At 43.7% G+C, this 25994-nt stretch overlaps 1 protein-coding gene across 6 annotated transcripts in view; it reads left to right on the top strand.

Annotated features, from left to right (window-relative positions):
- Positions 1-25994, top strand: part of CRACD (capping protein inhibiting regulator of actin dynamics) — a 274661-nt gene that overhangs the window by 194553 nt on the left and 54114 nt on the right. For all 6 annotated transcript variants that reach the window (XM_045990069.1, XM_045990042.1, XM_045990059.1 and 3 more), the window contains one exon: positions 25663-25834. The gene's annotated coding sequence lies outside the window, so the exon portion shown is untranslated. The remainder of the gene's footprint in view (positions 1-25662; positions 25835-25994) is intronic.

Genomic DNA, 25994 nt, shown 5'->3' with positions numbered 1-25994 from the left:
GCTTAAAACAAGATAGGCAATGGTGAGGAAAAAATTAAGAAAAATGAAGATTATTAAGTCCATCATTTTACTAAAATATTTCAGAAAGACTGGAAAGAGAAAATAGTGAAGGGGACTTTCAAAGAAATTATCAAAAACAATTTGTATATCACTGATTTATAAAATGTCCAAGTTGAGTAATACAGTATTTTCAGATTAATATAGTTAAGTAAATGTATAATTTACATTGTATAATAATGTATATGTATATTCAATTGATATAATATTTTAAGAACACATTTGACTGTATTTCAACTGTATCCCTAAAATATTATACATGTAAATTGGCCAGGAAGTCTTATAAGACTTTCTGGCTAGGGACAAGAAGGCAGTCTTACTGGGAAAATGGGAGAGTGCCTGCGATTCAGGATCACCTTATATTTGATATGTTCTGGAAACTTTAGAAGGTTCTGAGGGCAAAAATATAGAGTGTGAAAGAGAGAGATTGCCCTGGTTCCTATCAAAATTCACCCAGTCATGTTTTCCCAAAATTAGGAGGGGCTTCCTTTGCTGATCATGATATTATAGGCCTAAGAGCGATTGCCAAACTTCTGACTTGCGTACCTGAGTACCATCAGCTTATGGTGGCATTTCCTGAGGTAATCATAAGATGTTACATGATTAGGAACGAATATGATGGTTTTCATTTTAGACATACTGAGTTTGAGGTAGCTTTGGGGCATCCAAGTAGAGGTCCACTCTACAGATCTGAAAAACGAAAGCTTTTAATTAGCTTTTACTTTTTTTTTTTTAATTAGAGTGGAAATTCAGCTAATATACATGGGTGTGGCTGTATTGGTTGCTAAAGTTTTGAAATACTGTATACGCGTTGGTGAATGGTCACGAAATACTGTATACTCGTTGGTGAATGGTCACGAAATACTGTATGCTCGTTGGTGAATGGTCACGAAATACTGTATGCTCGTTGGTGAATGGTCACGAAATACTGTATACTCGTTGGTGAATGGCCACGAATACTGTATACTCGTTGGTGAATGGCCACAAAATACTGTATGCTTGTTGGTGAATGGTCACGAAATACTGTATGCTCGTTGGTGAATGGTCACGAAATACTGTATGCTCGTTGGTGAATGGTCACGAAATACTGTATGCTCGTTGGTGAATGGCCACGAATACTGTATACTCGTTGGTGAATGGTCACGCAATACTGTATATTCGTTGGTGAATGGTCACTCCTCCTAAAACCCCAGATGCCACCCTTGCCCACACCTTGACTGTTCTATCCCATTCGGTCCTATTACTACCCGACAGTCCAGCAGCTAAAGGGTTAAACCCACCCCAGAAGAGGGGCCTCCAAGACCCTTTTCCAGCCCTGCAGCTATCCTGTCTGCTCTAGTTGTGGAAGTTTTTAATTTAACTCCTCCTCACAGCTCACAAAGGCTGAACGTATTTCCCACATATCGACGTGCTTAGTGTGTGTCGTGACCTTCCACAGATCTAATCGCCACATCTGGGACCACTTCCAAGTCTTCTCACTCCTGGCAGTCTGAACTGCTTATTGCTCCCTGACTCCCTGCGTTTTCTCACCTTTGTTTCTTTGTGCTCATTGCTGCGAAAACACTTTTCTCTGATTGTTGTATTCATCCTTCACGCCCAGGCCATCTTTCCCTCCTACCAGCAAGACTTCCTCATTTGGAAATGAGGATTTTTCTCCTCAAAATATCCATCCTTTTCCCATGGAATATACCACTTCCTCTTTTATATTACAGGTATCTTAGTACTTTCTGTGAAGTCTGTATTTATCATGGCAGGGCAGCAATAATTGTTGAGTAAAAGAGAGTGTACATTTGTATTAAAGAACGCTCTGCCAGTTGTCCATGATGTGTAGTTGCTGGCAGTTTCACCATCTCTTTAGAATGTCTGTGTGGAATAGTCCCCAGACTCCTCCCCAAATCTGAGGTCTGTTTGCTAGAATACAGTATTTGGTTACACGTCAAAAAACGAAATGAAATCAACAACAACCAGGAACAAACAAATGCGAAATGTTTGCCGGTTTTCTGAACTGAAGTTTTTAGTACATTGACGTTGTGTTTCAGTCATCTCTTTTTAATGTAAAATGGTGACAGTAATTTTCCATTTTCTGCACTTAATTTAATTAATCTTTCAGAAATGCTAGAGCAGAGCTTTCCTAAGGAGTGTTGCAGTGTTTGCTGCAGCAAATCAAGTTCCTGTTGTGACTCTGGTTGCTTTGGCTGGGACGGAGTGCTTCCTGAAGTCAGACACAACAGCAGAGTAGCTAATGGTGCCTTGCTACCTATCGTCTCTCTCCAGCGCTCACTCTCCTGCTGCCCTTCACAGAAGTCAAGTAAAAGTCAAACTTCCCGTGTTTGCTTAAGGTAGCAGGTCATTTGCGCTTCTGATCGTTGTATATAGGCAAATATATTTTCCTGGCATTCAACTAATTCATTTCTTTCTTCTTTTAAAAAAGATTCAGGTGTGGCACCTGGGTGGCTCAGTGGGTTAAAGCCTCTGCCTTCGGCTCGGGTCCTGATCCCGGGGTCCTGGGATCGAGCCCCCCATTGGGCTCTCTGCTTGGCAGGGAGCCTGCTTCCCTCTCTCTCTCTCTCTCTGCCTGCCTTTCTGCCTACTTGTGATCTCTATCTGTCAAATAAATAAATAAAATCTTTTAAAAAATAAATAAATAAATAAGATTCAGGCAAGATACAGGCCATGTTGTGTTTCTCGTGTGGTTCCTTGGTCTGTCATTCCCGGGAGTGGTGTCTGCATGTCCTCTAGGTAGACAGATGGAGAGGAGGACGGGCAGGAGACACTCACCAGGACCTGTGCTTGCCGGTCCCATCCTGCTGGCCAGAGCACCCGGCTGGGTCTCCCATCTGCAGTGCACTCCTCGGCAAATCTTTATCTTTTTCAGATATAGCGGAAATGGAACTTCCTTGAGATGCCCTTTTCCTCTCCTCTGAACCTAGAAAAGGCTGAGTGGAACTGAAGCAGCTAATCTCTCTCCTATCCCTTATTTTTTCACTGATATCTTCTAATGAGAGCATTGCATACCTTCCCCTGGGGCCACACGTGAGAGGTGACTAGATGAAGTGAGCTGACCGAGAGATGACATCAGGGTCAAGAGGGAAAGCGTGCGCAGTAGCATGGCGGGCACTCCCGCTGTTTCACACGGTTTCTCAGAGCAACTTCACGGGCAGAATCCTGAGGGGAATACTCCATTGGCTGTTTTCTCCTTACTGGAAGTAGAATCATGTCAAATGCCAACTCAACAGTAACCATACCTAACCTGAGTCCTGCTGTAGAAGTTTCTCTCATGACTTAGGGAATGCCCTACGGGGCCGTGCCTCCCGCCGATTGCAGGATCTCTGACTGGGATAACTTACCAGGTACAAGAATCTCATAGGTTTGATCGGGAAACTTTGGACTTCAGTAATCAGCCCGGAAGGTGAATGTGTGGAATGTGAAGGAAAGGCTCTGGCTTGTCCTGAACTGGGAAATGGGAGGGAAAGGCTGCCAACATTCACTTTAATGCCGTCGGGGTGTAACCTCCAGCTTTTCACCTCTGTGGCAGCAACTTTATACAACGGTGTATTTCCCAAGAACTCTTATTATTAGCGAGGTACCTAAGTTCTCCGAAATGTTAAGAGTGCATTCAGATCAGCACTCTGTAGATGATTCCCACTCACCTACATTTTACCAGGCTCTGTTGAATGGGAGACGTAAGGGTGCATTAGAGCTGGGGCAGAGGAGTTACCCATAAGCTAAGCTTTGTGCCCTGCAACCATCATCCGTCGTGAAGGTCGTGGGGAAAGTGAGGCTAAAAACCACTGTGGCATGAACCCCTTTGCGAACTATGTCTTCTCCTTCTTCCTCATAAGAGCTGGGGCCCAGATACAGTCAGTATCTTTGGAAGCTCTTTATTCTCTCTTGCTAGATCCCTCTTAGTCACCGAAGCACTCCTCCCCTGATAGCCTTTTCCCAGCTGGCTTATTTCTGTGTTGTGAGCGGTTAATAACAGAGCGGCCACTTTTCCAGCTGTGCGACCTGGCCATCATTGACTGGCCACTGACAGTAACTTGGGAATCTGAAGAAAAGCCCATTTTCACAGTTACGTGAGGGACCTCAGGTCCTTTCCTCTTTCCCCATAGCTGGAAGCCTTCAGTTAGTAACTGGAAGGGGAACCCTCACTCGAAAGTTGTATTGTGATGCTTGGGAGAGGATTTTCATACTTGCAGCACTCCACGGTGTTTTATCAAGAGAAACTGTATGAAAGAGTGAATTCTGCAAGGCAGAGGATAATTCGAAATGGTACACCCTTCCCTCCAGTAAATAAGTAAATGAATAAACCATCACAGCAGCACCAAAATGGGGAATTAATCTTTCAAGTGGCGGGGCTGTGGGGGCCCGTTGGAGAATACTCAGTGCATTGTTCTCATGCAGGCTCTTGGGCAGACAGACCAGGAGCGTGATTTGCTTCCCACCGAAAAGGTGGGGGCATCAGGGAGGGGGGCAAAGAGCAATTTGTTTTCAGAACTTCCGCCGTTCAAGTTATTAGAGAATATTTTTCTTTTTTTTTTTTTTTTAAGATCTTATTTATTTGACAGAGAGCGCAAGTAGACAGAGGCAGGCAGAGAGGGGGTGTGGAAGCAGGCTTCCCGCAGAGCAGAGAGCCTGATGTGGGGCTCGATCCCAGGACCCTGGGATCATGACCAGAGCCAAAGGCAGAGACTTTAACCCACTGAGTCGCCCAGGCGCCCTAGAAAATATTTCTTGAAATAACTTGTCCTGAGTCAGAGCTGGCATTTAACTAGGAAAAATACACATTTGAGGGACGTGGTTTTGCTCACACATGAAAGACTCTGTGTTTTAAGCTTCTGGCAATTAATGTGCTTGCTTTGAGCTGGAACTACAGCTCAGTCAGAAGCATTTATTGGGTCCCTTTACTCCCACCACAATTAGGCAGGTCACTTAAGGGTTGCAAGGAAGCAGAAGACACCGCCCTCCTGGAGCTTACCATCTGCTTGCCGAGATGGCATAAGCATGGATTTAAACAAGTTGAGATGTAAGCAGGGCTCAATGCATTACTGAGAGGCACTGAATTTCACTAAAACTCCCCAGTTGTCTTTCAGGGCCTGCTCTCCCTCCACAAGGTCCTCTTGGATCATGTCAGAGGAAGGAAGATTCCTTCTGAAACGTGTCTGTCTCTTCTTGACCCCAGAACCTTGCGGCATATTTACGGAGTCCAGTGACATTATCAGGATATACGTTGGTTTCTAGCCCACCCAGAAAAAAGGAGACTCACCTCATAGAACTCTCTTTTTTTTTAAAAGATTTTATTTATTTATTTGACAACCAGAGATCACAAGTAGGCAGAGAGGCAGGCAGGCAGAGAGAGAGGAGAAGCAGGCTCCCTGCTGAGCAGAGAGCCGGATGCTGGGCTCCATCCCAGGACCCTGAGATCATGACCCTAGCTGAAGGCAGAGGCTTTAACCCACTGAGCCACCCAGGCGCCCCTAATTTTAAATTGTGTATGTGTGTATTACTGACTATGTATCTGGTATATCACAAATACGACTTATTTATGTGTTTGTCTAGAACTGTAGGCAACTCGAAAGAGGGTTAACATTATTTTCCTGCTCTGTAGATTACTACTGTGTGCCAGTGGGACTTACTTGTTCTGGGATTGCAGTAAAACAGAATACACAAATTTTATTTACATCTTCTGAGTAAACCTGAATTACTCTGAAAAATATCTAAAGCTCTTAAACTTTCTTTCTCATTATATACTTCCTTACATTTTTTCCCTCTTCATTCTCCTTTCTCCCATTTTGCTTCCTTATTTCCCATTCTTCTCTCTCTTCTCTTCATCTTTTTTCTTTTTTTTTTTTTAAGATTTTATGTATTTGTCATAGAGAGAGAGGGAGAGAGAGAGAACACACACAAGCAGAGGGAGAAGCAAGCAGGTGGAGAGGGAGAAGCAGATTCCCCGCTGAGTAGGGAGCCCAATGCAGGGCTTGATCCCAGGACCCTGGAATCATGACCTAAGGGAAAGGCAGATGCTTAACTGACAAAGCCACCCAGGTGCCCCTCTTTTTCATAATATCTAAGAAATGCCACATAAAGGTCAATACATACTCATTCATTAATTCAATGAATTTCTTAACACTAACCAGCACTGTACTAGCTAATGTTTTTTGAATCCTTACTAGGTGCCAGATATTCTGCAAAATGTTTATATGCAGTATATAATCAGTAAGCTACGTATTATTATTATCCCTATTTTATAGACAAGAGAACAGAAACTTAAGATATTATGGAACTTGTCCAAAGTCTCATAACTAGTAAGTAAGTGAACTGAGGCTCAAACCCTTCAGAGGTCATATGCCTCATGTAGAGTGAGGTCTCGGTCACGTAGTATCTGCAGTACACACTTTTGGAATGCAGCAGAACAATTAAGAGCATGGTGTTTGGGATTAGACAGACTTGGTTTGACTCATCATAGCCATATATTGGCCATATTAACAGTGGCTGGATAATTCTCCGAGCCTTGGCTTCCTCACCTACAAGTGTCTTACCAAGTGGTTGGGAAATATTACATGTAAAACTTCAAACCCAGCACGTAGCCAAAGTTTAATAACGTTTGCTAGAATTCTTATTTATGGGTTAAAATAGCATGTGCCCCTTCTGCTATCAACTTCATTTAATTACAAATATGTTTGAAATATTTTTCATTGTTCTCAGTAACCATAGGGAATTTACCATTAATAAATGTGTCTTAAGTATTTCTTGAATCTATTCTTGGCCTTGTCCTATGCAGTTCTTTTTTTTTACGTTTTTATTTTAATCCCAGTTAGTTACCACACAGTGTGATGTGAGTCTCAGGTGTACAGCACCGTGATTTAACACGTCATCCGCCACCTGGTGCTCACAAGTGCCCTCCTTAATCCTGCTCACCTCCTTCACCCATCCTCTCATCCTGCTCCCCCCGGCAACCACCAGTCTGTTCTCTAGAGTTAAGAATCTGTTTCCTGAGGGCGCCTGGGTCGCTCAGTGGGTTAAAGCCTCTGCCTTCAGCTCAGGTCATGATCCCAGGGTCCTGGGATCAAGCCCCGCATCGGGCTCTCTGCTCTGCGGGGAGCTGCTTCCTCCTCTCTCTCTGCCTGCCTCTCTGCCTGGTTGTGATTTCTCTCTGTCAAATAAATAAAATATTTTTTTAAAAAAAGAGTCTGTTTCTTCTTTTGCCTGTCTCTCTCTTTTTTATCCCCTTTACTCATTTGTTTTTTTCTCAAATTCCACGTCTGAGGGAAACCACATGGTGTGCCTTTCTCTGACTGACTGACTTTGCTTAGCATAATAGCATAATACTCTAGCTCCATCCACGTTGTTGCTAATGGCAAGATTTCATTCTTCTTTATGGCTGAATAATGTTCCTGTGTGTGTGTGTGTGTGTGTGTGTGTGTGTGCGCACATATCATAATCTTTATCCATTTGTCAATGGAAGGACACTTAGGCTACCTCTGTAATTTGGCTATTATAAGCAATGCTGCTATTAACCGGGGTGCGTGAATCCCTTTGAACATCTTGTGAGGTTTTGGAGGTTAGTAACAAGTTCTAAAATTTCCCACACATTGTGTAAGGGAGCATAATACAGTACTTCCAATTTATGGTTCCAGAATGATCTTCAGTCTTCTGCCTAATACCCTGGTGCTTCGTCAGGACTTTGGATACTGGTCTAGGAAAGAAATCCATGAAAACCTGATGGAGAAGCATAGAATGTTCTGCAACAGTCTGCCTTCTGACCTGAGTGCCTGTCTAGCTATAAGGCTGGAGATCAGGCTCAACATACAGAGACCTGTTTTCTTTACTCTTGGCATCTGACCTTGTTCAGCTGGCTTAGTTTCTCCAGTATGATATGGAAAGCAGGTAGCGACTTCACCATCACTCCCAACTCCTTGAAATTGTTGTATGAAAGGCACTTGAAAAGCATTAAGTAACATGATTCAGCAGAAATGAATCTGGTGCACAGATTTGATTTCCTGCCTGTAGTTTTATATTACAGGAATAGTCTGTCAAAGGTAAAGCAGAGTACTTTTTAAAAGTTATGCCCCCCATTATGAGTTTTTAGGGGGTATAGCTCAGTGGTAGAGCATTTGACTGCATTATGAGTTTTTATGTTATGCCCCAAACCAAGCTCATCAGGCACAGAATCTCAGGTTTAATAAAGCTTTCTTCTTTAATTAAGAAGTGGGAGCTTTGGGGGCACCTGGGTGGCTCAGTGGGTTAAAGCCTCTGCCTTCGGCTCAGGTCATGATCCCAGGGTCCTGGGATCGAGCCCTGCATTGGGCTCTCTGCTTGGCAGGGAGCCTGCTTCCTCCTCTCTCTCTCTGCCTCTCTGCCTACTTGTGATCTCTGTCAAATAAATGACTAAAATCTTAAAAAAAAAAAAAAAAGAAGAAGAAGAAGTGGGAAGTTTTGTTCAACTCTGAGAGTTTCAGTGCTTGAGAAACAGACTGATCCAAGCCCAAGGAGAGGTTGTGACAGCGGGTACAGCAGCTCTGGCTTTGGCGACACCGAGTAACTGATGGCTCCGGCCGCTCTCTGCTTGTGACAGCACGGCTTTCCTGGCTTCCTTTAGCCGGAGCGACTGGGACGTATGCAGTGGCTTGTGTTGATGAACAGATGCTGACTCTTGCATCTGAATATCTAACTCACTGGGAAGTGTGGCAGTTTCTTTCTTTCTTTCTTTTTTTTTTAAAGATTTTATTTATTTATTTGACAGACAGAGATCACAAGTAGGCAGAGAGGCAGGTAGAGAGACAGGAGGAAGCAGGCTCCCCACCGAGCAGAGAGCCCGATGTGGGCCTCGATCCCAGGACCCTGAGATCATGACCTGAGCTGAAGGCAGAGGACTAACCCACTGAGCCACCCAGGCGCCCTGGCAGTTTCTCTTGACGAGCATTTCTGAGATATTTTTGACTTGACCTGGAGAAGGAACTATTTCATGTCAGAACATTTGTGTCTATAAATTTGTGTCTAAAAACACACATAAGCATACACACCTATAAACTAGAAACAAGTTTCATGAACTCGAGCTCACTCTATTTTGTATTCCACATCATTCTCTTCTTTTCTGCTTAGTCTTAACCCTTGTCATGGCCCACTGCATTGATGGGAGAGTCTGCTGAATAGGCTGTCACCTATTATTTGAAAGACACTAGCCTGAGGATTCCCCTTAGTCCAGACCTCACTGGGCTTCCCATGCCTTCAAGGGGAAGACACATACCACCTTCATGACCCCGACACTACTACGAATAGACCCTTCGGACCTTCGGACCTGCGGGTAGAGAGAGCCTCATTAGCTGCTCCCTGGGGAGTTTCTCCTAGTCACACTCCAGCTTTTTCTCATAGGAGCCAGAATCTTGAAAATTTTGTGAATTTTGAAAAGCAACTTACTCTCCTAAATTTTGAGTACTAGCAGGTGTCAGGAACCCAACAGTTCCTGTGCTATGCCAGGGCTGGTTCAGTGCTCTGTACACAGGAGGACTACGGTAACTATTTGTTCATCAGTCGTGGTCTGGGCTCTGCACTGAACACAGTGGAAACGGGGCCCTCGCAGAGACAGCACGGACTTGTGCTGGACACGATAGAACGGCTTCTCCGTAGATGGGCGGAATTTAATAGACAGCATATAAACTTGTAGGGTTATTAGGTGAGGTAAGAGTCCAGGGAGGGGATACATTCCTGAATATATAAGACACCAAGAAAATCAGACAGGCATTCTGCTCCAATCTGAGGCCCACACATGGGTCACTTTTCTTAGAAAACTTGACCGAGTCAGACCTCAGGATGGCAATGGCGTGAAGGAGGTTGGGAATTCAAGTTCGTTGTTCCTTCTCCGTCACCGTTGTCATTCCTAGCAATAGGGACCTGGATCCTGACACGAGTAGAAGGAATGATGTGGCCCTCTTTTACCAACTTGCAGACTATGTTATTGCCTCTCCCAGCCCTAGACATCCTTAATTTTGCTAAATAGACATGTTGTTCACAAAACTAGCATCGTTTAGGGACAAACCAGAATTAGAGAAAGTATAATTAATAGGTAGCTTATGAAAAGAGTTACAAATTTTATGAGCTTGCCTTACTTTTTAAGGAAAGAATTCATAGACTTTTAGAATGGTTGTGGGTGGGGCAGGGGACCTTAGATAGCAGATGGTTTAGTCACCTCATTTTATAGATGTGGAAGCTGAGGTTTCAGGAAGCTAGTGTATAGCCGAGGTGACTAAAGAAGCCCACAACTTCAAGACTCTGAGGCTCCCTTCGCCATATTGACACAACCTCTTTTTTTTTTTTTTAAGATTTTATTTATTTGACAGAGAGAGATCACATGTAGGCAGAGAGAGAAAGAGAGGGAAGCAGGCTTCCCGCTGAGCAGAGAGCCTGATGCGGGACTCGATCCCAGGACCCTGAGATCATGACCTGAGCCGAAGGCAGTGGCTTAACCCACTGAGCCACCCAGGCGCCCCTTGACACAACCTCTTGAAGTGAAGAACATCTGTCCTCTGGTTAGAAACAGTGAACAAAAATGTCATAGTGTGGGGCGCCTGGGTGGCTCAGTGGGTTAAAGCCTCTGCCTTCAGCTCTGGTCATGATCCCAGAGTCGTGGGATCGAGCCCCACATCAGGCTCTCTGCTCAGCAGGGAGCCTGCTTCCTCCTCTATCTCTCTCTGCCTGCCTCTCTGCCTACTTGTGATCTCTGTCTGTCAAATAAATAAATAAAATCTTAAAAAAAAAATGTCATAGTGTTAGCCACTAGTCGGACTTGGTGATGTTAAAATGGGCAGACAAACAAGCAGCAGTATTTGCCCAGAGGGGCCGCAGTTAGATAACAAAATTCAGGCCACAATCTTTGTGGTTTGGGGCGACCTTTGCAAGGTTTCCTGATGTTAGTTGTGGAGTTCCTGTGACTCCCTGAAGCGTCTCACTTCTAATTGAGTTGTAGGGCAAACATTAGCATTTCTAAGATACCGTCACTACAGAATGTAGATTACCTCACAAAAGTGATTCCCAACCAGGAAAGGACAAAGGACAGCTTTGGTTTTCTCCCCTACTCCCACATCACACAGACCCCGTGGTTACTAGTCAGAGACATCACATCCAAGAGTGAAAATTTAAATCATGGACCCTTGCCATCTCAGAGCTGGATCACCATTTATTTCACCAATGTCTGGCGTATCTGGCGTATGAATTAATGGAAAGGTTCTACAAAACTGGTAGTGTTTGTTTTTTTTTTTTTTTTTTTAATTTCTCCCTAGAATAGGGCAATGCCAGAGGCAATCTGTCACCTGTTTGAGTTGTCCAAGAGTTAGTCTAAGAATGAGAAATCTGGGGGAAGGACAGTGATTCTCAAAGAACTGTGTTGTCCCTGCCTAGTGCTGCCAATGAGAACAGAACAAGGAGCAAAATAAACTTAATATTAGCACAAGAGAATGAATTTCAGATCAAGGAAGAATAGCCCGACAGGACTGCTGACACAGACTGGAACACTAGATGACTAGATTTTTTTTCTTTCTCAACAATTTTTTTTTTTTTCTGTTTTCAGAAATGATAGCAAGGCAGGTCTATCTACAGATAGGCACAGAGGACCAGGTGGGTTCTTACTGGTTTCTTAGACCATCTGAGCACCTCTGGTTTCATTCTGCTGTCCCTGAGGTCTGTTTTTCATAGGTCATCCATGCAAGCAATAAGCACTTTGCCTGGTGGGTCTACAACAGGTTAGTCTCATTTGACCTTTGTCCGCTTGCCGCTGGTGCCACATCAGGAATTTTGGCTAAGTTATTAAGAACTGTTGGTCACATAGTAGAACTAGTGACTTCTGTCCTTTATTTCTAAGAACTTTTACATACTCAGGCATGGTTTGAGAATTCGACCCCAAATTCTATCCAGTAGGAATTGAGATTGTACCTGCCCCTAGGTTTACAAAAAATATATTAGTAAATCAAATCATTCTGTCATCTGTAACTAAATAATCATTTCACTAACCTTTATTGAGTCTGTGTTGTATCAGTAATTACTGTAGTTTTTGTCACGATTTCCAGCTATCTAACCACTGAACTCATTCACAGTTAAGCCAGTCACAACCACCCAAGTTCCTAAATGTCCTCTACTCAACAGTCCTCAACAAACATTACATTCTTTAGGGCTTATTTCTGATTTATCAGTGCCACCCAGCTCTCAATTTAATGAAGGTTTTTTATGTAAAGACATACGGACTTTGAAATCGTTACTAGTACAAAGTACCAAACTGAGATACTGCATCTTTTAAAAATCAGCTTGTTTTTCACAGAAATCACTGACACGTTAGAATGTCAGAGAGGCTGAAGACGTAAGCATGGTGCTGGGATCTGGTGAGCAGGAGGGACCCACTAGAGTACTAGAATAGTCTGGTTACTCTAGGCATAGTGGTAAGCCACTTTCATGCCGGAGAATGGGAAATAAATTGCACTGAAGTTCAGGGGCCTTGCACCCGAGCAAAGTTTCTCGAGGTCTAGTGGTCTGGAGCATGTTGTGATATCTCTCCTAAGGTGAAAGGTGAGTCGTTGCATCTGGCCCATCCTGCCACCAGAAAGAGGCACAACACCCAGGAGGTCTCTGGTTTGGGGAGGCAGCGTGTTCCTCTTCTGTGTGTGGCCATTTGCTGAGTGACCAAAACTCTGCTAATTCTGAGTAATGCCCAGAACAAGAGAAGGTTCTGTAACGGGCCTGGGCTGCCATGCCAGCTGCTCCACCATTTGGTCCAGCAGGTCCAGCAGGTCCGGGGGTGCCTGAGTGTCGTTGACAGAGAGGGAGACAATGTAGAGCCTTTGGCAAGCCCTCTAGGAATCACAGCAAACAACTCAGGATCTGGGGACAAAACCCTACTATCCTCTGCAGATGACTCCGAGTCTTTTGAGAAACAGCTTTTGGCTTGCTAAGGCTAGGCAGCTTTTGGCTTAGTAGCCTCTGAACACTTCACCATGCACCACCAAGTTACCATGTGACCTGAGCTGCCCCTCATGAACTGGGTGTTGTCTGTCCCACCAAGCCATAAGGCTGGGTGTGCACAGTATTCCATTATCAAAAGGAAGTAGTATATGCAAGATCAGGCTTGAGCAGGCCCATAAAGCACAAAGTTATAGGAAGAAGTGGCCTGATTACCCATGGTCCCCATTCCTGCTAAACTGCCTTCTCTCTCCCATCCCTTTCCTACGGCCTCGTGGGGCGATCCTTACAACTAGCTAACTGAGGAAGAGAAAACTTAGTTCTGGATTATGGATAGTTTTGCATGATATTAAGGCACCACTCAAAAGCTGTCCTACTGCAGCCCCACTCTGAGACAGCCCCAAAAGACAGTGGTGAAGGGGACTCCTCCCAGCGGACAGAACTTCAATCAGTACTTCTGATTGTTTGTTTTGCTTATAAGGAAGAATGGCCAGAGGTACAAGTCTATTACAGTCCGTAGGTAATAAGTAGCCAGTGGTTTAGATGGTCAGAGACTTGGAAGGATTATGATCGGAAAATCAGTGACAAAGAGGTGGGTAGACCTCTCTGAATGGGCAAAGGATTGCAGGATAGTCATGTCCCATGTAAATGCTAACTAAAGGATGACCTCAGGAGGATTTTGATAACCGAGTGCATAGGATGACACATTTTATGAGTACCTGTCAGCCCCTTTCCCCATCTGCTTGTCACTGAGCCTGTGAATGCAATAATGGCAGGGATGGAAATTATACATGAGCTCAGCAACACTGACTTCCACCAGCCAAGGCCAACAGAGACCTACACTGAGTCCCCAGGATGGCACCATGCCCTGGGATGACCAGTTACCTACCTACAGATTCATTACATTGGACCACTTCTGTCATGGGAGGAGCAGCACTTTGTTCCTACTAGAACAGACACTTAACCCTGGACACAGATTGTCCTTTTTTGTACACGGTGCTTCTGCCAGAACTGTCATCTGTGGACTTACCTGCTTGACCCAGACATCCCTTCTGAGCAAGGAACTTGATAGGCCTATGTTCATGGAATTCACTGGTCTCACCATGTTCTCATCATTCTGAAGCGGCTGGCTTGATGGAATGGTGGGATGGGCTTTAGAAATCTCAGCTGCGGTGTCAGTTAGGGGCAACTCTAGGGCCGGGACTGTTTCTCTCACAGCCTGGCTCCCTGGGTCTAGGAATAAAGGGCTAGAAATAGAAATGGTGCACTATTACTCCTAGTAACCCCTTAGGAAAATTTTCACTTGCCATCCCCTTGACCTTAGGTTCTGCCCGTCTAGAGTTCTTAGTTGCAGTGGGAGGAGGAGTGCTTCCACAGGGGAACACAACAGTGATTCCATTGAACCAGTAACTGAGACTGTCACCCAGCCTCTGGGACTCCCTCATGCCTCTCTGTGACTCGATGAAGAAGGGGGTTAACTGTACTGGCCAGAGTGATTGATCCTGACTACCGAGGGAAATCTGGGCTGCTACTGTACAATAGAGGAAGGAAGAGTATGTCTGGAATATAGGAGATCTTTCATGGCATCTCCTAGTACCTCTGGGTCCTGTGGAGTAATTGAAAACTTCAGCAACCCAGTTCAGGACAGCTAATGGCCCAGGTTTGAAGGAATGTAGTTTTGTGTCACCTTCCCAGGCAAAGAACCGTAGCCAGCTGAGTTCCTTGCCAAGGACAAAAGGATGTGGAATGGGTAGTGGCACAAGATAGCTACAAAGATTACATAGGAAGATTACATACACGTGTTCGTGTAAATCTACATCTACATATAACGGAAGCTATGATCACATGGCCAGTTGCTAAAACAAGGACTCATAGTTATCGGTATTTCTTCCTTATTTTGTTATGAATATGGTTGTATATATACCAACCAAATAATTTTGTTTTCTTCCCTCTCCTCTCCTTATCCTTTAATGTAAGATGTATTAATAATAGCATTAGACCTCAGTATGTAAGTTATAGGAGAAGTGTGACTATTACTCAAGGACTTCGCATCCTTTTCTGGGGAGCGGGTTCGTGTGTTTTCAAATGTATGCGGGCTACCTGTATCACGTTAGTGGAAGGATGGCTTTGTTACTGACTTTATTTGGAGATTAAATATGGTTAAAGGAGATGTATGTGGGTGCCAGGTTGACATAGGGTGGAGTGTGATGATAATTTTTTTTTTAAATTTTATTTGTTTGTTTAGAGAGTACATGCATGAGCAGGGGGAGTGGCAGAGGGAGAGGAAGAGAAAATCTTAAGCAGACTCCCTCAGAGTGCTGAGCCCCATGCAGGGTCCATCTCAGAACGCTGAGATCATGACCTGAGCCGAAATCAAGAGTCAGACACTTAACCAGCTGAGCCACCCAGGTGGCCTGGGGCGTGATGATCATTTTGACGTGTCAGCTTGGCTAGTCCATAATCCCTAGGAATTTAATCGAACAAAAATACTGCTTAATTGAACTGTTGCTGTGAAGGTACTTTGTAGATGTAATGAAAGTCCATAATTCGTTGACTTTAAGTAGCGGAGATTATTCAATATAATCTGAGTGGGTTTGAATCAATAAATTAAAAGGACTTGGGGTGCCTGGGTGGCTCAGTTAGTTACATGTCTGACTCTTGATTTCAGCTCAGGTTGTGATCTCAGGTCGTGAAATTGAACCCTGCATTGAGCTCTGCATGGGGCGTGGAGTCTGCTTGGGATATTCTCTCTCCCTCTCAATAGATAGATAGACAGAAAGACACACAGGCCCCTTAAAAATAGGACTAAGGCTTCCCTGAGAGAAGAAATTCATCTGTGAACAGCACCTTCAGTCCGTGCTCATGAATTCTCGCCTGCCCTTCCTGAGGACTTGCCCTGTGCATTTCAGACTTTGCCAGCCACCACCTGGTGTAAGCCAATTCCTTGCAGGAAATCCTTTACTGTATCTTACACACACACACACACACACACACACACACACACATTTCTGCCTCTGTCTCCTAGATTCTGTTTCTCTAATTAAATCCTGATCGATACAGCCTCTGATGTCCCTAAGCTTTTGTGCTACTGCACTAGATCTGCAGGGTAAGGTAGCAGGCGGCTCTCCCTGCCAATATTTCCCACTCAAAGCCAGCCTGATTTTTTTACTCACAGCACTCTCTGAAACTCAAGTGGCATCATCTGGCAGTCGAAAGAACCAGCACCCACACATCTTCTAGCATGTGGGAGAAATGTGGCCAGACACTGAGGCTTCACATTAGCAATCCTGTCTGCCTCTGTTACTATTTCTAAATATTATTTGGCGTTGCTTGTGAATTGTTGTAAGACATGTCAAAGGAGGTTCTGAGACGAATCAATGGGAAAAACAGAAAACTGAAAAACTGATGTGGTTTTGAGAAACAGCAGGCCCAAGAAACCTGCCAGGTCATTGTGATTTTAATTGATAGGTCCCTGCCTAGACCTGGGTTAAGTACAGACATAACTCAGTAGGTTTCGTGTAGGTATTTACATTCAAGGCTGCCTTAATGTGACCTATACATTGCCCCAAATCTGTGCAAAATCATAAGATGAAAACTAAGTCTAATGGGAAAAATGGCGTATTAACACACAAGAAAATGATCAATGACATATTTTAAAAGAATAGGACCTTAATAAAAAAATAGTAGCAGGTTTCCACATATTAAGTGGTAATGAAATACATAAGTACTACAGTAAATATGACAAAGCCTCGAAAAAGACCTGAAGTTTGCCTGCGGACTGGTCCATTGGAAGGGCTGCGACTTGTGAGCTCTCAGGAGGTAGGGGAAGGCAAGGCAGGTTATCGAAATTGGACAGAAGACTGTAGTACCACCTGTGTTAATGAACGAGTGTATCTTCAAACACAGGCAGTGGTCTGGGGTAACTGGTAGATATTTGAGGTACTTATGCCTGTGTGCATTTTGCTACATAACCTCACTTCGACTGGTTGCACTATTCTGCATTCACCTTGTGTTTCTCATGGATGAGATAGCGTAGATCCATTACCCTGGGACACACTTGCATTGTCAAAACAAGTGTGATTACAGGAGCGACTGTACTCCATAAAGAGATCACCATCCTTTATCTGTATTTTCAAAATCTCAAAAACTCTTCAGAAGTTTGGCACAGGTTTATTTATTAGCAAAACTTAAGGTGAATATAGATGTTTTTCAGAAATCCTGCATTTGATGATAAAATGCTGTCACGGACCCCACTGGGGTTTAAATACACCTTTGTATACATAATCTGAAAAGTTCTGATTTCTAAGACACACCTGCCCCAAAGGGATAGGGACCAGTGGATGCGTATTACTGAGTGCAGGCATCATGGCGGGTGCCGCAGAGGTAGGAAGAAGAAGGCGCAGCCCCTGTACCCAGCGACCTCGCAGTCTGGGAGCCATAGCATGCTCTGTGGTATTGGAGTAGACGTCTGCACAAATGAACAGAGGACGGAGTCATTCTCTTGGGCCAGAGTGTTTAAGGACATCTTTCCAGGGATCTTGACACCTGGAATGTATTTGGGGGGAACGGTTAGGAGTTCTCTGGGTAAAGGCAGAAAGGTATTCCAGGTAGGAGTACATGAGTAAAGGTGTGAAACCACAGAGACACAGAAGATCCAAAGTGACCACTTTACTATCACACTATAATGTGGTCTCTTAGTTTGCTAAGACTGCATAACAAAGCACTACAGAATGGGGGACTTAAACTACACGCTTTATTGGCTCATGATTCTGGGGGCTAGCAGTCTAAGGTCAAGGTTTTGTTGGTGTTGAGCTTTCTTTCCTCAGCTTGTAAATAGCCATCTTCTCCTTGTGTCCTCCCATGGTCCTGTTTTTATGTGTGTCTGTCCTAATCTCTTTTTATAAGGACACCTGTCATATTGGAACATGGCCCATGTAATGACCTCATTGTACCTTAATTACCTCTTTAAAGACTCGGTCTCCAAATATAGTCATATTCTGAGGTACCTGAGGGTTAGGACTTTAACATATGAATTTTGAGTGGACACAGTTCAGCAGTTCAGTTCATAACAGATGGTGTGGCACAGAAGTGTGAGCAAAGCACACGGAAGCCAGAGGCAGGTGTGGTCGGTTATTGTTGGGCTTGTTGACTTGGGAAAATCTTCTAGGACCTAGGTCTTAAAGAATGAATAGAAGTTCATCAGGTTAAGAAGGAAGAAGATGATATTTCTGTCTGAGGAAACAGCAAATCCAGACTTTAGGCCTGCCTCAGAGGTATCAAACATATGCCCTAGCCCATCCACATGAATGTGTGCAGTTCCCTGGTTTGGGCTGGTCACCGCACTCCCTGCCCCTGACTTGTGAACGCCAGTCACCACGAGCCCTGGGCCTCTCACCATCTGTTCCAGGGACCCCTGCCCTCTTCTAAAAGAGTATTATTGATCCTGTCTCTTCATTTTCTGAATCAACACAAGGCAAATAGCTACTTCCCTCTGTGCTTCCCCAGAAAAGGAGACAACACTTCCTTCCTCCCTCACATAACTTGACAGCCACTATAATACCCCTTCCCGCCTTTCTGGAAGCAGAATCTCAGTCTTTAGTCTTTCCATGACATGGCACCAGATGTGAGGCCTCCCTGACATGTTGCCAACTCCTTCGGTACAATGTATTGGGATTACTGGATGCAGTAAAATGCCACCGAGTGCCTGTGGATCACTGTACTTCTAGTAATCTTTTTTTTTTCCCCCTAAGAGAGGAAGAGACCGAGAATCTTAAGCAGTCTCCACGCCCTGCATGGGAGCCCAATGCAGGGCACAATCTTACAACCCTAAGATCGTGACCTGAGCCAAAATCAAGAGTCAGATGCTTAACTGAGTGAACCGCCCAGGTCCCCCTCTAGTAATCTTTTTTAACCAAACAGTTTCTTCTCAAAAGTATTCTGATGTTCCAGACCTAAGAAAAATGTTGTGAAATTGCCTTGAAATTTAATTACGTGATTCAGACAGTTGCTGTATACTGTGTCCTAATAAATGCTATTCACATACATGCTTGAAATCAGAGCTTGATGTAAACATTAGGTTTATTTAATCAGAATGCTTCAGTCAACTCATTCGAGTTTACTGAGCACTGTGCTCTGGATTGTAGGGGAGGTGTGTATATGAAATATATGGTACCTAAAGAAAATTAAAGATATCTGAAAGAGGGGTGCCTGGCTGGTTCAGTTGGTAGAGCAGGCAACTCTTGATCTCAGGTTGGAAGTTCCAGCGCCATGTTGGGTGTAGGGGTGACTTAAAAACAAAATTAAATTTAAAAAAGATTTTTGAAAGAAGTAATGAAGACCAGAGATTCCCAGAGGAACACTAATCATGACAGATACCAGAAAGTCAACCCCAGGAAGCACTGCATATTCTCCGCTCTTTTGGAAAGCAATAATGATACCAGCATATTGAGACTCTGAAAGGTCTGATAGTAAAGAAACATTACCTGGAATCTCAAATGTACTGGCCTTTGAATAAGAACCTGGTACCAACCATAGAGCACGTTCTGAGAAACCCCAGACCCAAGACATTTGTGATGCTTAATATGAACTATGATAGAGAAATTCTGTTTCTCATTTGGAAACATACCATATGAATCCAATGCAGATAAATTGTACACTATTATGTTAGGTTTAGAAATGAAATGATAATGTAAGCATTGCCTCCTTATGACAAATGGAAAATGAATCAGATTTGCTTGACTTAAGCAGTGATTTCTAATTTGGGGGATCTTCTGTATAAACTAGCAGTTATGATGATGCAGCCATCAAATGGCATGTAATTATATCCATGAAATAATGGATAATATGCACTCTTTTAAATGAAAAAAAAAATCCCTAAAGTGATTATCAGATGATGAAAATAAATTAATTCAATTCAGTACTTAAAGAATGAAAATCACTGTGACCTCTGAAGCAGTCTGTACGCGTATATGGATTCTTTCATTTGAAAAACTGCAACAGAAAATTGCTGAAATATTAAGAAGATGTAGCACTCACTGCCCGTTCTGCTATAAATTGAGTCTTACAACTTAAGATGGTAAATTTCCAGAGAGGCTGGTAGGTAGATGTCTCATGGCTAGTAAGAGATGGGATCTGGATTCGGACCAAGTAATCTATCTCTGGGCCCACGCACTTAACCCCTAACTAGAGCTGCAGCCAGTAAAAACAAATTTAGTAGGAATAACCTTTCTTCCTTCTCCCTTGCCTTCACCCCCAATGTCCCAACCACCCCATAAAAGTAGATTTGTGTTATAAAACTCTAAAATGCCATCTTAAATACACTAATGTTGGAGAAGACTTTGCTAAACCATATATACTTCTAATGTATGGCAGTTGTATCTTGGAATAGTTCACACTGGTGTTGCAGAAGTGTTCTGCTTTATCATGTTGTTAAAACTGCTTTGATCTTTTCGGCCCCATCCACACAAAAATAATCCCCGTGAGGGTTGGTGTCACCTATGAAGAAGATGGCTGCCAGTGATGACCATGCACTCAATCCAGTTGATTCTGTGGAGACAGAGCACCCCCCCATCAAAAACTGATCATAAAATAGTTTATCTCATGGATATATGTAGACCCATGCTCAGGTTTTTATATGATAGCTGTGCCACAGAATTGGAAATGTTTCACAAAATTTAGCTACTTGCTTTTTTGATGTGAGAGATCTTCTACCAAACTTTGAGAGTAAAACTGTGGACCCAAGTAAATCTGACTCCCTCTCTGATTTATAAAATTTCATTTCCTATTAACGTCGTTTCCTTATGGTTTGCTGTCGGAATGTAAGGTGGGCCTAAATGTAATTACTGACTGAGCCTTTTTATAAAATTAATCCTGGAAAATTAATTAATTGTTCCAATCAATAATAAAATAATAATAAAAACAAACTTTTAAAATTTTATTTCAGATGTAAAGATATTTCTGACAGGAGATGTATTTTGGAAATGAGGAGGGGAAAATTATTTTTTATAACTCTGGTATGACCAAATGCTAAGACTTTGGAGTGTACCTGTAAGCTTCTGCGTTCTGACTTCTCTTCCAAAGAGAAATTGGTGTTCTTCGACCTAGAATCTCTTTTTCTTATGGTAAGAAGGTTTGGTTTTTTGGGAGGATAGTTCAGGTAGGTTTTACTAGTCTTCTACCTTTTCCATAATAACTAAGGCATTGCTGAAATGGCCTTTTCCAACTAATTCTTGAAAAGTGTGTTGACATTTGGACTTTGACATGTCTTCACAGATAATGTATGTGTACTCGTGCCAAGTGATTGCCTCCACACCAAGTGTGTGGGACAGAGTGCCAGAGTGCCTGGTTCACTAGCAGCCCTGGCTTGGGGCCAGCTCTACGGATGGATCCCGAGGGAGGCCATTGTTGGCTTGTGTAAAACCTGTCAAGTTCTCTCAGCTAAGTCTTCCATATCCTGGGGTCCTCCCAAGGCTGTCTTTATCCCTTCCTTAACTTCGTATTCAGCTCCTTCCAAGTTCTGTTCACTTTCTGTCTTCCCCAACATTATGACCAGTGCAGACCAATGTTATCTGGTGGCTGCCACCATTCTGGACACTGAAGCAATACAAAGAACCATATCAGCCTCCTGACCATACAGACCACCCATTAGTTAAATACACACATAACTTATCGCTAGTATAAAAAACTGTAATTTATCTTTATTTTTTAAATTATTTTTTAAAAAGATTTTACTTATTTATTTGAGAGAGAGAGCACATGCAGGGGGAGCGGCAGAGGGAGAAGCAGGCTCCCTGCTGAGCAGGGAGGTGGATGCAGGCTTGATCCCAGGACCCTGGGATCATGACTTGAGCCGAAGGTAGATGCTTAACTGCCTGAGCCACCCAAGCACCCCATAATTTATCTTTAATTAGAGTTAACTCCCTTGGTTCCAGCTCAACTGAATACCACTAAATCCCCTTGACTTCAGAGCAAGTGATGATTTTTTTCCCCTATCCATAAATTCTGATGTAATCTAAAATTCTCTTGTAAATTAAAAGATAGATGTGTGGGCCCAGACTGGGGATAATGATGTCATAACTGATACTTTTAGAATTTTGCTATGGCCTTTTGGAATATCTCTGATTAGAGAATTAGGGATTAGATATTTCTGCAGTAGGAAAAAGGCATTCAATATAAAAGGAAAAAGGAAGAGTTTCACCTCCTAAATAAGTGAAATAGCACAAATTACTGTTTCACCATTTATCTAGAAATCAGGTATCAGTTACATACTTTGAGTTTTGGACAATCATAGAGAAAATATTCATTTATTTCATTAGTGCCAAAGACCAGTTATATAATGATACACCTGTAGTATCTTAGAGAATTTTTTAATTTAAAATTTTTAATTGATTCCTTTTTACAAGGTCAGCTCTTTTAACACTGCCCTGATGTTCTTTGATGGTCTTCAAAGACTATGGATTATAATTTTTTAAAGTTATCCATTGATGGGAACCAGAAATAGGTGTCATGAAAATCTCGGCTTATATTCCCAAATAAATAACTACTGAAAACATGTAAGCATTCTGAAATCAAACCCTCCAATTTGTTTCGTTTGTTTTCACCATTTTTAAGTATTATGATTTCAGTTGTATTGCACACACTTCCTGTCTTTTTTTATTTAAATTCAATTTGCCAACATATAGTACATCATTAGTTTCAGATGTAGTGTTCAGTAATTCGTCAGTTGCATGTAACAGCTAGTCTCATCACATCACGTGCCCTCCTTAATGCCCATCACGCAGCTGTCCCACCGCCCACCCACCACCCTTCCAGCAATCCTGAGCTTGTTTCCCAGAGTCAAGAGTCTCTCATGATTTGTCTCCCTTTCTGGTTTCTTTCCATTCAGTTTTCTCTCCCTTCCCCTAAGATCCTCTGCACTATTTCTTATTTCCTCATATGAGTGAAACCATATGATAATTGTCTTTCTCTGATTGACCTTTTTCATTAGCATAATCCCCTCCAGTTCCGTCCACATCGATGTAATGGTAGGTATTCACCCTTTCTGATGGCTGAGTAATATTCTATTGTATAGAGCAACTACATCTTCTTTATCCATTCATCTGTTGAAGGACATCTTGTTTCCTTCCACAGTTTGGCTAACATGACAGGATATAAAATCAATGCACAGAAATCAGTGCATTTCTATACACTAGCAATGTGACTGAGGAAAGAAATTAAGGAATCAATCCCATTTACAATTGCACCAAAAACTGTAAGATACCCAGGAATAAGCTTAACCAAAGAGGTGAAGGATCTACACTCTGAAACTTCAGAACACTTACGAAAGAAATGGAGAAAGACACCAAAGGGATGGAAAAACATCCCATGCTTGTGGAGTGGAAGAATAAATATTATTAAAATATCTGTGCTACCGGGGCGCCTGGGTGGCTCAGTGGGTTAAAGCCTCTGCCTTTCGCTCAGGCCATGATCCCAGGGTCCTGGGATCGAGCCCCGCATCGGGCTCTCTGCTTGGCAGGGAGCCTGCTTCCTCCTCTTTCTCTCTCTCTCTCTGCCTGCCTCTCTCCCTACTTGTGATCTCTATCTGTCAAATAAATAAATAAAATCTTTAAAAAAAAAATCTGTGCTACCCAGAACAGTCTATACATTCAGTGCAATCCCTACCAAAATACCATCGATGTTTTTCATGGAGCTGGAACAAATAATCAAATTTGGATGGAACCAGAAATGACTCGGAATCGCCGGAGGAATGTTGTAAAAGAAAGCCAAGCTGGGTGCCAATACCTGAGTTCAAGCTATATTACAAAGCTGTGATCCTCATGATAGCATGGTACTGTCTGTTAAAAAATAAACACAGTGAAGAGAATTTAAGTCTGGTTCAAGGACTGCATGCCTTAGCACAAAGCATTATATCTTTGGGAGATATATATCTCCCAATGGAATGGGAGGCATCTGATATACCAAGTGCCCTTGCCTCTGAAGTGTGATAGAGCCCATTGTTGTTTTAGCGACCACTGAAGTTCGAAGGCCTCTTTGCATCTAGAGTGAGGATCCCACAGCAGGCTGTTGTCTTTTTGTGACTGGTCACTGTTCTTTCTGCTGTCTTTGTGTCTTACATCACAGCCCAGGGCCAAGTAGTTTAAACTACTTCTTCCACACTTCAGACTCTGACTCAGAAAGGCCAAAACTGAAGATCACCAGAAAGAATGATATGGTTACCTTGCACATCTTTAACTGCATTTTTATACCCAGAATTTTCTGTAGACTCTGGCCGGCAGAGGTCCGGGAGTTCTGATACTCAGATGGGGACCCATACGTGTGCGTTTGTGCAGGTACTTTTCCATACACTTGGCGAACTTTCTTCTCTTCTTTTCCCTCAGAGCTCCTGACCCCAGCTTCAAAGATACATTTCCTGTAACACAGACAAGATAGTCCATCTCTCTGTGCCTCAGGCCCCTCATCTGTAATATGGGAATATTAACAGTGTCGACCTCATAGGGTCATTGTGAGGATGAACTGAATTAATAATTGGAAAGTTTTTAAAGCAGTGGTACATAGTAAGGGTTAAGTGGTTTTTTAAAAAGTGGAGGTGGGGCTGGGGCCCGAGTGGCTCAGGTTAAACATCTGCCTTGGGCTCAGGTCATGATCCCAGGGTCCTGGGATAGAGCCCTACATCGGGCTCCCTGTTCATGGGAAGCCTGCTTCCTCATTCATGCTCTCTCTCTCTCTCTCTCAAATAAATAAGTGAATAAATAAATCCATAATTAATTAAGAAAGATTGACCACTGGGTCAATGGCTTCTTACAGAAAAGGAAGGATCTGAAAAGATGCTTCTTCCGGTACAGGATGATACCCGCTTTCTTCCCTGAGGCAGGAGCGGAGCGATGCGGAAGCATTTGTGACTGAAGGAGCGGCACCGCGCGGTGTGAGCGAAGATATCCCGCGGAAATGCTGGCCCTGAGCCTGGGTCCCGACGAGGGAAGAAATATGTGGAAAGACGTTCATAGCAGCTCTCTGGGGGCTCGTCGTAGTAGATTTTGGAAGGAGACAGGAGAGATAAACTGGAAATATATAGGGATGGAGGGACTTGAGGGCAAATCTTATGCCAAGAGTCAGCAGTTATCTTCTGAATCTTACAAAAGCTAAAACAGGGTGATCCTCAATGGAGAATGTACACACACACACACACACACACACACACACACACACACACACACAAATAGAAAGTTACATATATAAAGGTAGATAAATTTTTTTTAAGTGCCTGTCTGACTTACGTTTTTTCTCAGCTTCTGTGGAGAAGGGCGCTGGTCATCCGCTTTGTTAAAGCAGACGCCACCCTTGTGCGGCACATGCAGGGGCTGCTGTGAGGCCACCGTGCACCTCGGGACCCCACCGTTGCCCCCCGCCCCCCCCCCCCCAGCCCAGGTGCTTCTCGGGAGCGCGGTGGCAGGAGACTTACCGTGCCCTTGGCTTGTCTGTGCCTGACTGTGCCCAGCCAGGGGCTGGCCCTGACATTCCTGGCACAGGGCTTGGTCGCTCATTCACTCCGATGGCCGCCCTTTGCCCCAGCTCCCTTGGCCGGAGGCGGCTCCGTGGTAATTTGCTCTCAGGCCCAGAGGTACAGCCCTGGCAAACTGCAGCGTGTGTTTGTCTTGTAATCCACAGACAAGAAGAAAGGAGGCAAATTCCAGCCTTTTAAGAAGTTGTTTGGCCGAAGGAAAAAGAAAGACCCTTCGTTGTCCCAGGAGGCTTCTGCAGGGGACAAGAGTCACCCTCCCCGGAGAGTCAGCAATGGGACCTTCTCTTCAGATGAGGAGACCCTAGAGGACAACCTAAGGTAACAGTGGATACGTCCCCCGCTCCCCGCCCCAGGTCTTTGGCAGAGGCCCAGGTCGGGAACGGGATCCAGAGGAGGCAAGGGCGGAATCCCAGGTGTGCCGCATCTCTGGGAAGGCGGGAGACTTGGGGTTCTTCGCGCGTTCTCTGTGGAGGGGGCC

The sequence above is a fragment of the Meles meles genome, chromosome 2 (genome assembly GCF_922984935.1).
Source record: "Meles meles chromosome 2, mMelMel3.1 paternal haplotype, whole genome shotgun sequence".
Lineage (NCBI taxonomy): Eukaryota > Metazoa > Chordata > Mammalia > Carnivora > Mustelidae > Meles > Meles meles.
Note: the sequence above shows the minus strand (reverse complement) of the source record. Positions and strands in the feature narration are given on the sequence as shown.